The sequence below is a fragment of the Ooceraea biroi genome, chromosome 2, assembly GCF_003672135.1.
Source record: "Ooceraea biroi isolate clonal line C1 chromosome 2, Obir_v5.4, whole genome shotgun sequence".
Lineage (NCBI taxonomy): Eukaryota > Metazoa > Arthropoda > Insecta > Hymenoptera > Formicidae > Ooceraea > Ooceraea biroi.
The window spans coordinates 18,100,436-18,115,108 of NC_039507.1; the positions used below are offsets into that span (position 1 = coordinate 18,100,436).

General features: G+C 45.9%; 1 protein-coding gene and 1 long non-coding RNA gene across 3 annotated transcripts in view; both read left to right on the top strand.

Moving 5' to 3' along the window:
• LOC105279403 (protein slit) overlaps nucleotides 1–14,673 on the top strand; it is a 392,017-nt gene that overhangs the window by 260,703 nt on the left and 116,641 nt on the right. The window lies entirely within an intron of this gene.
• LOC113561468 lies at nucleotides 11,801–13,309 on the top strand. The gene is made up of 2 exons (XR_003406187.1): nucleotides 11,801–12,807; nucleotides 12,895–13,309. It is a non-coding gene; the product is annotated as an uncharacterized LOC113561468 (long non-coding RNA).

Consider the following 14,673-nt stretch of genomic DNA (forward strand, 5'->3'; position numbering starts at 1 on the left):
CTGTACTATAAGAATTTGGTTAGTATTTTCCAGTTGGATCTATGAAACTTCTAGTTATATTACACTAGACATAAGAACAAACGAAGATGCAATCAGAATTCTGGTTAATCGCAGGGCACTCCAGCAGCATTCTATTGTTTCGTGTCGTGCGTGTTGATGCATGTTCGGGAAACGGATCGGCACGGACGGCACGTTTTCCTCCTCTAGTGAAATGAAATTAGTTAGTGGAATGGCTGTGAAGTGATGGCGGATGAAAAAACGTGTTCTCTTCTTATATTTTTTTATGCAGGGTGTCCCGTAATAATCGCCTAACCTCTCGTATGCCAATAGAGCAGATCGAGATGAAGAGAAAAGTCCCATACCATTTTGCGATATTCGCCATAATAATCCTATACCTCGAGCGGCTCGGCACTCGCCTCCGCGCGCTCTGGATTCGCTTGACTTTAATATGCAATATTTCGATTATTATTGCGAATATCGCAAAATGATATGGGACTTTTCTGTTCATCTCGATCTGCTCTATTGGCATGCGAGAGGTTAGGCGATTATTACGGGACATCCTGTATAAATATCAACATGATATTTCATTTACAGCAATCCAAGAAAACTCACGGTAAAGAAACAGAAAAACGTTTCTTTTCACTAAACAGTCATGTTAATTTAACTAAATACATTTAGTATTATTATCAAGAAAATCTGGTAAATTTAACAGGAAGGAATTAATCATGCTCATCTGGTAATTCCTAAAGGAATTCTGATTCGTCCATTTTCCAACAGACAAACTGGTTGAACCTACCAGATTTCTAATTAATGCAACCAGATTTTTTTTCAGTGTGTCTGTACATGTGTGTGTCGGTTAGAGTCGATACTCTATAGCTAGGGGAGACGCGTCTTCTTTTAAATCTGAGAATTTAATCGGATTATTTATGTTAATTCGATTAATTACTGTATTATGAAATGTAAGCGATACATGTAAGCGCTATTGATATTAAATTAAAGAAAATTATTTATTGCGAGCAGATAAACGGACGATTACATGTACGTAAATGTCACGCTTTCACTGCATTTTATCGAATTTATAACCGTATTTTTCCCAGGAAAAAAAACGCGGAAGAAATGGTCTAAAAGAGAAAAGCAATAACTGCTCGAGATTTATAAAGTAGATGCATTCTCATTTACGTAATTCGAGATTTATCGGTTTATTCCGTGTCACTTTAGACAAGAAGAATCGTCGTATTGAACAGCGGAATTCGTGTTTGCGCGACGGACGGCGCGGCAGTATTTTGCGCGACGATTTATCGGGATAAAACTTGGGATTGGTTCCATTTGCCGCGCGTATCGACCATGCGCGAAATATCGCCGGTGAAATCGCGCCGCGTGCCAGTGTCGCGCGGAATCCAGATTAATTCCACGCCGAGGTCAGGAATCGAAGAAAGAAGGTTTATACTTGGTGCTTACGTGGGCCCGGGTCCCGGCAGTTATTCAAGGCATGCAACCCCGACGACAGAGACCGACGACAATGCACAGAGAGCCATAAAGTACGATTTTCCTATTACACAACTGCAGGGGCCGTCTCACTTTCTACGTGGCTGGCGGCCACGGGCGTATTATATTTCGGCCTTTTCGATTGTTTCTCTCTGTGCGCGGAGAAATCCAAAACCGGTGGACGTTTGTGCCTGCGAATGGACGCGCGCGCGCGCGCGGGAGAACAGCGATGGTTTCAGATTCTCGCGAGCTGTCAAAAGAGGATTCGGAGCTGCGATATTTAAAACGCAGTCGACCATTCGTTGTTTGCTCGGAATCGATTCCTGTCCGCCGATAGGTAGACAATTCGCGTTTGGACGAATCGCTGGAATGCATCACGCGCTACCTGTCAGAGATTTACTTCATCCGCCGATTCTTCGAACGAGCAACAAATTCACACTCGCAGCTCGTTTAACAATCGTCAAAGATTTAGCTTCGAAGCGCGACGCGAGCGATTTTTGCGATTTTGCCGCTTTGTATAGAAGCGGACGCACATTTCATTCGGAGGAGTCAGTTGACTGCTGCGAAATGAGATGTGCGTCTTGCGCGAGAGCTTGTCGAGGCGTAAACTCGAAATTGCTTCCGTCTGTCTCGTGTACGGACCAGGGGTGAGTTTCGCTTTCGGAATGGACGGTGGAATGTGCCCGGACGAACGTGGAATTCAGCTTAAAGCCACCTCGGGGTCAGAGATCGAGGGAAAACCCTTACACCACGCTATTGTATTAGGGGTGTAATTTAGTTTTGAGGGTTTTTTTTGCTCAAAAACGTATGTATTTAAATATGATAATGAATGAATACCTTAATCAAAATATTTTCCTTCGTTTTCTATCACTTTTTCCCATCTTTCTGGCAAGAGATCGATTCCACCACGATAAAATCACTCTTCTTTTCAGTTGATCCATTCGTCGACGAATTTTCGCACTTCTTCCAAATTATGAAAGTGTGTATCCTCTAAAGCGTGTTGCATCGACCGGAACAAATAATAATCGCATGGAGAATACGCGGGGTGCGGTAAGACTTGCCATTCGAGCTCTAATAGTGTTTCTTTCACTGATAACGCAACGTGAGGTCGAGCGTTGTCACGAAGAAGATTCACTTTCCGTCGTTTACTCGCAATTGGTGGTCGTTTTTGGTCCAATGCTTGCTTCAACTTGTACAATTGGTGTCGATAACGATCAGCCGTGACAGTCTCATGCGGATTTAACAGCTCATAGTACACTATCCCACCAAATACAGAGCATTACTTTTCAACCGTGAATATTGCGTCTCGGAGTGGATGTTGATGGTTCGCCTGGATCCACCCATGATTTTTTGCGTTTCGGATTATCAAAATAGATCCACTTTTCATCCCCAGTAACAATCCGAGACAAAAGACTCTTCTTTTTTTGCCTGGCGATCAACGAAATGCAAATGTTCAAATGGCACTTTCCGATAATTGATGTCGAACCCATTTCCCTTCTTTCTGAATTTTTCCCATTTCATGTAAATGTTTGGTAACTGTTGTACGATCAACATTTAATGCTCTGGCAAGTTCTGAAGTGGATCGTGTTGGATTTTCGTGCAATAATACTTGGAAATCTGCATTTTCAAGCTTTCTTGGTTGTCCCGAGCGTTCTTTGTCCTTCACATCAGTATCACCACTTTTAAAGCGTCCAAACCAGTATTCACACGTCTTAATTGATGGGGCAGAATCACCACAAGTTTCCACAAGAATTCTATAACCGTCAGCGGCAGTTTTGTTTTGATTAAAAAACAAAAGCAACGCATGTGGAAAATGGTAAAGAGCTTTCGGAAGTTGCATTTTTACGATGATATAAACACGACTGTTATCGCATCTATTGCTATAATGCTACTAAATGTCATGGATAATGTCAAGACTGTAAGAAACAACAGTTATCGGAAACAGCTATTGGAACAAACTGACACTACAGCCATCTGTTGCAAAACCCTCAAAACTAAATCACACTCCTAATAGATACCGTTGAATCGGTTATTTAACGCTTTTAGCTCTCTGCAAAACGCGCAATCCGCCGTTGCGCAAGTAGGTGAGTTAACAAAATTTAGTCTGCAAAGTTTGCATGGTTCGTGTGCTCCTCAATCATGCTTTAATTCCACGCGACGCGGAGCTGAGAAAAGTTGCAACCCTCGCACAGGAAGTAGACGCTGATCTACGTAACAGAAAGAACGTATTCTTATCTTCACGAAAGAATCGCCACTCAATGTAAACACTTAAATCTCGGGTTGGCGTTCCCCTCGTAACGCTCCACAACCCCCGGCGAAGTAAGCGCGCGCGAATATACTTCCGACAAAACGTCCTTCACGCCACCCCTCGCCCGTATCCCCCTTTCGTCTTTTTCTATTCTCTGCCGCAGGGGACGCAGAAGAGAGGACAGGGAGTAAAAGTAAGAAGATAACGTGGCACAATAGCCGGCGAGAGTGGCTTCTTAGCATCCGCGATTGCATTAGTCAAATTCTTATTCGGCAGCCACCTCTCGCGAGGAGTTTCGCGCCGGACGGGAAAAGCGAGAGGGAAACGTAACGAAGATGAGGCTGCGTAACGCAGAAAGAGAGAGAGAGCACGTGGCGAATAACGTTAGGGGGAAAGAAGAACGAATTTCTTCTCCGGTGCCCCAGAGCGGCGTCCCCGAAGAAAGTGGAAAACGGGACGACCGGGGAGACGGTTACGAAGGGCGAAGGGTGTCACCCTGATGGGACGAGAAGTCCGTCTCTCGCCGCCGTGCCTCGTGTTGTAATGCGAAACTAAAACAGAATTATCTGGTGCCCCCATTCTACAGTGCACGGCGCGAGGGGTGGAGGCGGACCGAACAGCTCCGGAGGTGAGGGGTGACTGTCGCCGCCCGGGCGCCATAGTTTCCTGCCAAGGGTGCATTTTAACGCGAATAAAAAACGGCTGCTTAAGCCCATATTCCGCTCGGGGGAGGAATCGGGGGTGAGGTCCGACGAGGGGGAGAGGATGGGTTCGCTTATGTGTGTACTATGTGCAGATATGCGCGAAACAGGAGCGGGGTGTTTTGTTTGCCGACGCTCCGCGAGGGGGAGAGGAAGGGGAGGAGGAGGAGGAGGAGGAGGCGCAAGAATTTATTGATTTATAGCGCGGGCAGATGCATATCGATTTATGTAATTCGAAGATAACTCGCTTGCGAGGAGGAAGAAGGGGAGGAGAAAGTTCATTAACTTAATGCGGTACATCAACTGACACGCGGGGGATGTGCACGCGTAAGCGCGTGTCGTTTCGCGCATCATTGTACATACTCGTGAACTAATGAAAATTTCTCTCGGACGGGCATTTTCAGGGCAGCTTAATTATGGAGAACACTTCTGCTAAAAATAAAAGCAATTTCGCGAATTGAAAGTTGAAGTCCAGGTTGCGATGATACAGGCTGGACGATACAACCTCATGCCGCTCGCTTAACAATAATTACACGGGAGGAATTCTTACTTGTCAGGACATTTTGTCCTACGAATTGAAGATGCTGTTCACGTAAATGAGCAATCATTTAAGTTTCCGTTACGTAGAAAGTTACTCGTGGAAGATTGCTTGTTAATTATGATTCGTTAATTAAAGCTTGACGAATGTGCGGCAGAAACAAAATCTTCCATATCGGAATCGAAATCAGTCTCAATCAATTCAAGTTTCTCTTCCATCTTCCAGGCGTTTAATGAAATTCATGGAACACGTTATGAAACAGCAACGAAACCGAAGTGGATTGCTTTCGTAATCTACCAGCGGGTGGTAAGTTATCGAAAGGCAACGAAAGGTTCGAGCGGGAGAGAGACGAACCGCGTTATTGCCTTTGCACGCATGTTTCTTGGTCGACTGTGACATTGGATAAGCTTCGAAGCATATTTCAGACTTATACACGTACGTGCGCATTGCCAAACCTGGCTGTAAATTCTCGCCTTATCCACCCGAAGCCGGAATACGACGGTCAGACTTTAAGTTTCGAAAGACGGCGCAAGGTTCGAGCATAAAGCGACGCGATTTAAAAGTTCACGAAGGAAGTACGAAGGAAGCGTGATCTGCCAGACTTTTTTAGTGCTCAAGGAAATTCTGCTAATTCCTGTGTCTGTTTAGAATTTATGCCTGTTTTGCCGAGGCTCACGTCAGTTCGCGTATATGAGAAATAATTAAAAAGTCTTGCAAATCTTACTTGAAGCTTAAGTAGCCCGGCTGGGTTTACAGTAAAAAGAACGATGGCGGAAACTCTTACAAAGATATCACGAATTAAAACACGGCGTTATTAAAGATTATATTCAAAATTCGCATTTAACGACTACATGTATTCTAAAATTTTATTTTACATTTAAATGAGATCCCGTGCATTTCTGCGAAAAAGAGAAGTGATCGAAATCCACTATAATATACGCTAATATAGTATCTGTAATTCTTCCAAATTATAAGTAAAAATTCATTGAAAACGTTGTAACGTACCTATTCATGGTTTATCGATTTATATTTCAATGTCGCAGATTTCGTATGAAATGGAGATGATTTTTTTAAAAGGTCATAGAAAATTACATGGAGAAAATAATGTACAATACTTGCGAATCAAGTAACTAATGCATCGTTTCCAAGTCATTTACTTCAATGTGCATCAAAGATTTTGTGAATTTCTGCGTTAGAAAGAGAGAGAGAGAGAGAGAGAGAGGGAGGCTCGTATTACGTGTGTGCCATTTACAAAATATGCTTCCTCGTTATTTTATCTTTTTTTTCCAACCAAACGCTCCTCGTTATTAACGCAAGCGCGATCCAGCCGTAGGGATATCAATGATAGCCGGGTTTTTCAGAGATCGTTCTGCTCAGCGAACAAGAGTATCCGCTTTCAATGGTATCGATGATGTTACCGCGTCGATACCTTGGCAACCTCGATCGTAGATGTATTGCGATACAACGATATAACGGATGAAATGGATCAATCGCAAAAAGGGAATCTAATCTAAGCCCCATTACTCTGTTTTTTGCGCGACACTCAAAAAGCTTTTGTGTAACCTTTATATTACTAAGATTTTTACTTATATTACTATATTTCCATCAGATGAAAGTTATACATATTTTTTTTCGCGGTCATACGCGTATTACATTATAATTCACAGGGTAATCTCATATATCCTTCGTTACATGTCGTAATAAACGAATTTCGGCTTTATTCATATTATATTTTTACTAGCGACAGATTACTTCGATTCAACATTAGCTTTACGTTATTTTAATTAAACGTGCACGGTGAGTGCACAGTATTTATTACGAAGCAGGTACATTCGCTTACGTTTCGAAACTTGACTTTTACGCGTATAACTCTCTGCGGAACCGAAAATTTTCGATCTGAATAGAGGCGACCCTCGTGGAAACACCGCGACGATTATAACTCGGTGTTCCCCGTACGCCTCGATGCCACCGAGTTGAAAGGGTTAATGGCATGTAACATGTATTTAATCGCGATCCCCCCTCCGCGAATGCAGTTTCCGCTCTGGCGGCGCGCCACGCACAATTCCTACGGAACGGGCAGTAATTGCTTATTATGCCGCGACTTTACGGGATTGAATTCTCTCTGTCTCGCGCGGAGCCTGATCCCGCTCTTCCTCTTGCTCCATCGCCCACCGCGCCCCCGCCCCCGCTCGTTCGCGCCAATCTCGGCAAATGACGACGACTGTACGCCTCATTAGAATCGCAGAATACAGCGCGAGAACAGCGGCGTCGCCTATGGATTTTCCATTCGGGCGTTCATTCGTACGCCCGCGCACGTCTCCCGCCACGCGTGTGCGTGTCGTCGGCATTCGTGGGCCCCGATAATGCACTTATCCGAGCCGTGGGGCGAGCCAGGCGAGGCATCGTAACAAACGCATTCAATGCCACCTTGATTGGACCCCCGAAACGCGGCGATACGTCGCCGCCTGACGTTTTCAGCTCGAGCGCGATTTGATTACGCTGACGTTTTATCAAGCTGACAGCTCCTCGTGATCGTGCACAAGGATGCCGCACTTTGCCCGCCTACGATGGAAAAGCCCGACGCGCGTGCAGATTTTCTCCCTGCACACCCTCTAAACAATTTTTTAATTCTGCGATATCGCGTAGGTCGTGACAGGCTTCATTTTCATTGAATTAGTGATAACCGTTTTGGATATGTTGAAATATTCATTTACGTCGAGAGAAAAGATATTACACTGAAAGCTCAAATTTATTGCATTTCTTTCCTGTGAGAAATTTTATTGATACGTTATTATCTGTGGCATTTTATTGTTATATGTATAATATTTTGATAATGATTTTGCGAGAGTTCAAAGTTGTAAGTTTGATCAATCTACAGTGTTTTATCAGTTCGTCAATCGTATAATTGCGTGAGAGCTACATACATTTTTGAGATATTTGAGAGCTCATGAGAATATTCTGATGATATTCGCAATGAATATTCATAAAATATTCGTAGATCGAGAGCTTTCTACATGTATTAGCATATTAGCGATACGAAATAAAATTTCAACTTCATAACAATCATTAAAACAAACTTGTGCAATTGTTTATGTATAAGCGCGATATTATCTTCTATCGTGGTGATTTACATTTTATTGGATACAGCAGCATCGAGTTTTATGCATATTTCCCCTTAATTGGTGCAAATTATTATATCTCATCTTTTTGTAGGAAAATAGATTGAAATAATCCACAACGCATAAACTTGGCGTCTTTTTCTTTAGCTTTTCTTTTTTGGAAAGGCAATTTCTTGATGTTATTTATTTTGCACGCCATATCTCTCTCTAATAAAACATATTTCTGTCGAAACTCGTTTTAAAGCATATGGCATCATAAAGCACCAAAGATTGCAATTTTCGTTAGCAAAATTAATATTTTATTTATTAATATTTATCTTATATCTCTTTCTCTTCTCTCTTCTTGCGTTCTTTAATAATTTATTAAATATTACAAGAATTTTGCTTTTACGTAAGCTTACAGAGTACGATGCTTCGCCCTAAGACAGTACCTTCAGTCTATCGCTTTATGCTGAATCTCTTTATACTAGGTGGTTTACCTCGCAGCCGTTTAAACGGAAATTCCGGTGGCACTTACATACATACGCGCTTGGAGGCTGGAATGCTTTTGACGTATGTATTTAATAAAACACAGCTGTAATAAATTCATGCGAGATCAAACACAACGCTAATTACAGTAATTTGCTGTTTCAATGAGCGTGCAGATAGTTTCTATTAATCGAAGTGCTGTGCGTGTTATATATTTTCTATTAATCAAAATGCTATGCGCGCCGTGTAATAAGTTACACAATCCAACCGTGGAGAACTCCGTGCTGCCTGGATAGAGCTGCCGGCGATATTTGCGACGCGACGTGAATATCATTGCTACGTGTTACCCTTTCCGTGAAAAAAAGAATTCGCCTAATAACGTGATACATAAATCTATCTCGCGAGCAGAACCGATCTTTTCTCTCGATACGTCGCGTCGGCGCGCACTCGCGCCCAGGCAGGTTCGAGTGCTTCGCCGAAACACTTTTTCATCTCCGCAGATAACAAACGCACGGCAAAACGCGCGTGCACGCGGGGTTTAACCGGCCGGGGACAGAAGCCGATCGACCTGTTATTACGCGATCACATTCGTTATTTAGACTCGGTGCGTCGGCCGGCTGCGCCCCGACGCATGGCAGGCTGGCTTTAATTCATAACGGCGCGGCGGACCGATAAGAACGCGCCCCGGGAGATTAACGGGTGCGATTTTCGCGACGTTTGCTGAACATCTTCGCGTTATAACGACCGTGGAAGATCGACGAGCGCTGTCGGCTCCCGGGCGGATAAACGCCGCATTTGCATAATCCCGCTATTTTTGCGATTCCGCCGAAAAATGAACAAACGAACGCGCGGCGGCGGCGGCTCGTCTCGCTCGATCCTGTCGATTCGTTTAATAAAGCTGGCTCATTTACATAACATCGCCGCTTGCCTTCGCGTTGTTTCCTCGCGACGGAATTACTTTCGTCCCCGATGACGGGACTCTTCCGTGCTTTTTCCCGCGGATGCGTAATTTAACGGGTAACTTGCCGAAGCGCGAACTCGGAGTCGACGTAATATCGAAATAACGTTTATCGAACGTTCCAGCCACTGAGATGCAGCGTTGGCTCTGCCCTCGGAATAAATCTAGGAGTAAGTATCCGCGTCGCGCGGTGAATTGCGCAATCGAATCGCAAGAAACAACTCGACTTTGACTCGAGACGGTTTATTAGGCCGATCGCGCCGAAGCGAATGTGATTTACTGGTTTCAGCGTAAATACGTGGTCCACGGCGGTGCGAGCTAGTCTCGAATCCCGTCCAATTTCTCATCTTAGGATTAGCATCGAAATTCCGAGTTCGTTAGCATTTTTGACGGCGGATACGTCGCCGTACACCGAAATATTAATCATGTGGCGCCATGAATTTCATTACCGCGCGTTCGACGAAATCGCGTGCGACGGAGAAAAGTGATTGCTCCGCCGATCAATATATCCGGCACAGTACTGTAAGATCTGGAAAGATAGTCGAGACTGACAGGTCGTATAGAGGATCGGAATGAAAACAAGTTGATCACAACAGTAGGAGTATTGGCCATACAGCCTAAGACCTAGGCGTGTGAACCAGGGGTCCCGGAGAGTTCGAGTTCAAATCTAAGGCAGTCTTCTAGTTATTTTTCGCCTCTTACAATTCAGAAGTGGGATAAAATCCGCTACCCCTCGAAGATAGTTGAGATTCATCCGCTACCCCTCGGAGAGGAGGGAGTTGAGAAGCAGCTGACCGGTAGCGAAGCCTGAACATGGAGGTCGGGACGGACTCAGAGGAGTGAACCAACATGGAGATTAGGAAGGACTCAGAGGAGTGAACTAACATGGAGGTCGGGACGGACTCAGAGGAGTGAACCAACATGGAGATTGGGAAGGACTCAGAGGAGTGAACCAACATGGAGGTTGGGAGGGACTCAGAAGAGTGAACCAAAAATGGATGTTGGGAGGGACTCAGAAGAGTGAACCAAAAATGGAGGTTGGGAGGGACTCAAGTGGAGTGAACCGACGATTTGGAGACATTCGGGGACGAATGTAATGTCAGGCTGGCCGAGCTGTAAGATCTGGAAAGACAGTCGAGACTGACAGGTCGTATAGAGGATCGGAATGAAAACAAGTTGATCACAACAGTAGGAGTATTGGCCATACAGCCTAAGACCTAGGCGTGTGAACCAGGGGTCCCGGAGAGTTCGAGTTCAAATCTAAGGCAGTCTTCTAGTTATTTTTCGCCTCTTACAATTCAGAAGTGGGATAAAATCCGCTACCCCTCGAAGACAGTTGAGATTCATCCGCTACCCCTCGGAGAGGAGGGAGTTGAGAAGCAGCTGACCGGTAGTGAAGCGTGAACATGGAGGTCGGGACGGACTCAGAGGAGTGAACCAACATGGAGATTGGGAAGGACTCAGAGGAGTGAACCAACATGGAGATTGGGAAGGACTCAGAGGAGTGAACCAACATGGAGGTTGGGAGGGACTCAGAAGAGTGAACCAAAAATGGATGTTGGGAGGGACTCAGAAGAGTGAACCAAAAATGGAGGTTGGGAGGGACTCAGAGAAGTGAACCAACATGGAGATTGGGAAGGACTCGGAGGAGTGAACCAACATGGAGGTTGGGAGGGACTCAGAAGAGTGAACCAAAAATGGATGTTGGGAGGGACTCAGAAGAGTGAACCAAAAATGGAGGTTGGGAGGGACTCAAGTGGAGTGAACCGACGATTTGGAGACATTCGGGGACGAATGTAATGTCAGGCTGGCCGAGCTGTAAGATCTGGAAAGACAGTCGAGACTGACAGGTCGTATAGAGGATCGGAATGAAAACAAGTTGATCACAACAGTAGGAGTATTGGCCGTACAGCCTAAGACCTAGGCGTGTGAACAGGGATCCCGGAGAGTTCGAGTTCAAATCTAAGGCAGTCTTCTAGTTATTTTTCGCCTCTTACAATTCAGAAGTGGGATAAAATCCGCTACCCCTCGAAGATAGTTGAGATTCATCCGCTACCCCTCGGAGAGGAGGGAGTTGAGAAGCAGCTGACCGGTAGCGAAGCCTGAACATGGAGGTCGGGACGGACTCAGAGGAGTGAACCAACATGGAGATTGGAAAGGACTCAGAGGAGTGAACCAACATGGAGGTTGGGAAGGACTCAGAGGAGTGAACCAACATGGAGGTTGGGAGGGACTCAAGTGGAGTGAACCGACGATTTGGAGACATTCGGGGACGAATGTAATGTCAGGCTGGCCAAGCTGTAAGATCTGGAAAGATAGTCGAGACTGACAGGTCGTATAGTACTGTCTACCGTAATCTGTCATTATTACGCAAAATCTCGGCGCTCCCGTTCGAACGACGCGACGCTCCTGCTACGCTATTTTTGTCTACGGAATTTCCGCGCGGGCAATAATCGCCGAATCGGATCGCCTCGCATCAGATGCCGAAAATAATCGCGCGCGCGCGCTCGCACGCACGCACTTTGACAAATCAATCGCGACGCGCGTGTGTACGTACATACGTATGCATCCGGACGAGTGCCGCTTCCGCCGCTTTGATGTCCGTTCGCGGGATTAATTAACTCGACGGTGCGATTATTATGTCAGAGCGGGACGCGCGGCGTTTTCTTTCCGCTAGATTTCTAATTAAGTCGCCAATTTCATGCGATTACGGCGGAGATGCGGAGACGCGCGACGGGGTAATTACGGATGCACAAAGAAAACGATGCGGCACAAAGCGGGGTAACGACGGCGCGCAGAAATGCAATTTGACGTGTCGATCTTGTATGTAATACATCTGGCATACACGTCTCCGTGCGCAACTGTGCGCACGTCCGGCGGCTTAAGACGCGCGCGAGTGTCATTTCCGTTCGAATTTTTCCGGTCGGTCTTTGTTGCGGATTAGCGGTCTTTTCGAAATGACCGGCCGCAGCGGTACTGCGCGACCGTCGGCGGACCGTCGGCGGAGTAATACAAGAGCGAGCGGAGAGCGGTGGTGGCGCGGCAGTCTTCTTCTTACCTCGCAATCTCTGCGATCTCTGCGCAGCAAATCGCTTGCGAAAAGCTTTGTGTGGTTCTTTGTGAGACAAGGCGAGTTCGAGTGGACGATTAACGAGAGACGGGTTCATCTGAAACGCCCAGCGGTGACGAAAGAGAGATAAGAGCTTCTGCCACTGAGCGGACACTCGAATAACCTAGACAGCCTTCGGGTGGACAAGCGCTTGTCGAGTTTTCTAGTCACTAGCCTTCGGGTGAGAGAGTCGTTACGTCTCTGTATCTAGCCTGATTTATCTCGGGTGTTGTAGTCTTAGCCGACTATTTTAACCTCACTATTTTAGGTGAAAGAATCAAAGCCGACTCGTTACTAACAGAGGTTGCCTTCGGGTGACAGAGTTCTTGTGGACTCTTGCAGCTTCATCCATTATATGGACGTGTGCTCTCTGGAGCAGCTCACTCACTGATTTTTTAGTCAGCCGCTTTACGGTGCCTCTAATAACTGAGGTGGTAACGTTCTTCGAGCGTTCTCTTAACCACTTCTTTCAGGAATTATCCCAACAGTTTCTTTACAGGCGTTGAACGAACAAGATCTTCGAAGAGCGACCTCCCTCAGCGTCATTCAAGGGGCCGGAGCACGAAAATCTCGCCCGTACACGACACATCACATGATATTTGTCAAGCCTGCTGCCTCGATTAATTTACTACGGAATTACTTGTTTCTTTTCTTAATTTTAGTAAAGTGTGCAATCAAATCAACTAGCCAATTTTCTTCACGCCTACCTTCGACTATCCGGATTGCGTCAACAGTCTTGAAAAACCTTGGAAAAAAAAGAAGGAAAGAAGAGCGGATATGAATAAATGCGGCGTTTTTTCGGTCCGCGCGATGCTTCCTATCCGTGGGGCGCGATATCGCATTAGCGCGCTTTTGCATACAAATTTCCGCGTGACGATGTGATAATGTAATTTTTTACGGTCGTCCATGCCTTTTGAACATGTGTTACCGCGCGAGATAATTTTGCATATAAATTGGCTCACAGTCGGCGCATGTCGAGAAACGGAAAACCGGTATTCAAAGTACCGGGCAGAACCGCGCGAATACCGTGAATACGATTACCGGCACCGGCCCTGTGCGCGCGCCCGAGCGCTGGAAAAACTTTCATATTTCCAGGCACGCGGATGTCGTCGTGTTGTCGTACGTACAAATTTCAGTCCCGACAATGCCGTCCGTAAGACTCACTTCGAGCGAGATAATCGCGGCTTATGCACGAATCCTTTTTTTTTATAGACTATATATAAGCGTCCTCACATACGGCATAAAGATGCGGACGTATTGCTAATATTATGCGGCAAACAAAGAGTCCCCGAAGCACGCCTGTTATTATCGACGTACTTTATGGGCACGTAAACGGCGCCAAACCGGGACACGAGAACGGCTCGTCCGTTCTGATTGTCCTTTTACATTCGATTATTTCCTGCACGCTAAAATAAGCGGTCCTCGAAGGTCTGGAAGGACACTTTTACGCGGGGCAACGTGGCGCAATGTTTCCCCCTTCGGTGAACCAAATCGACCATGATCGGCAAAAGAGACCTCCCGTATAAAGGGTGCGGTGTCCCACTTTAATCATAGTTTATCGGACACCTCACGGACTTTTTTCCCCCCCGCGATTAAATCTCGAAAGTGATCGAGCACGAATCTGTGAATGGAGCAATGCGGTCCAGAAACTCGGCGTCTCTCCTTCGACGGCCTCCCACGCTCGACGACAACATTTCGCCGGTGTTCCGCGCAATTACTTCAGCACCCGAGGTGTCCGGAAAGCGCCTTCGATCGCTCCCCACGCGATCCTTTATCGATAGCGTACGGTTTATCATCCGGCACGGGCCCACAAATCATTTTCGCAGCGGGCGAGTCGCTCGCACGCAACGCCGGCTAACAATGTCGGATACGCGCCGGAATAATTGCATTTTAACAAGGAACGCTCTTAAGGCTTATTGCACGTCGCGCGGGCGACACACAATTGCCTTCGCGACTGTGAATGGATGGCGGCATGAAAGTCAAATTACGGCTTTCAATTTCATCGTGTAACGCAGATAGCATCTTCAAAAATTATTCAATTTCTTTC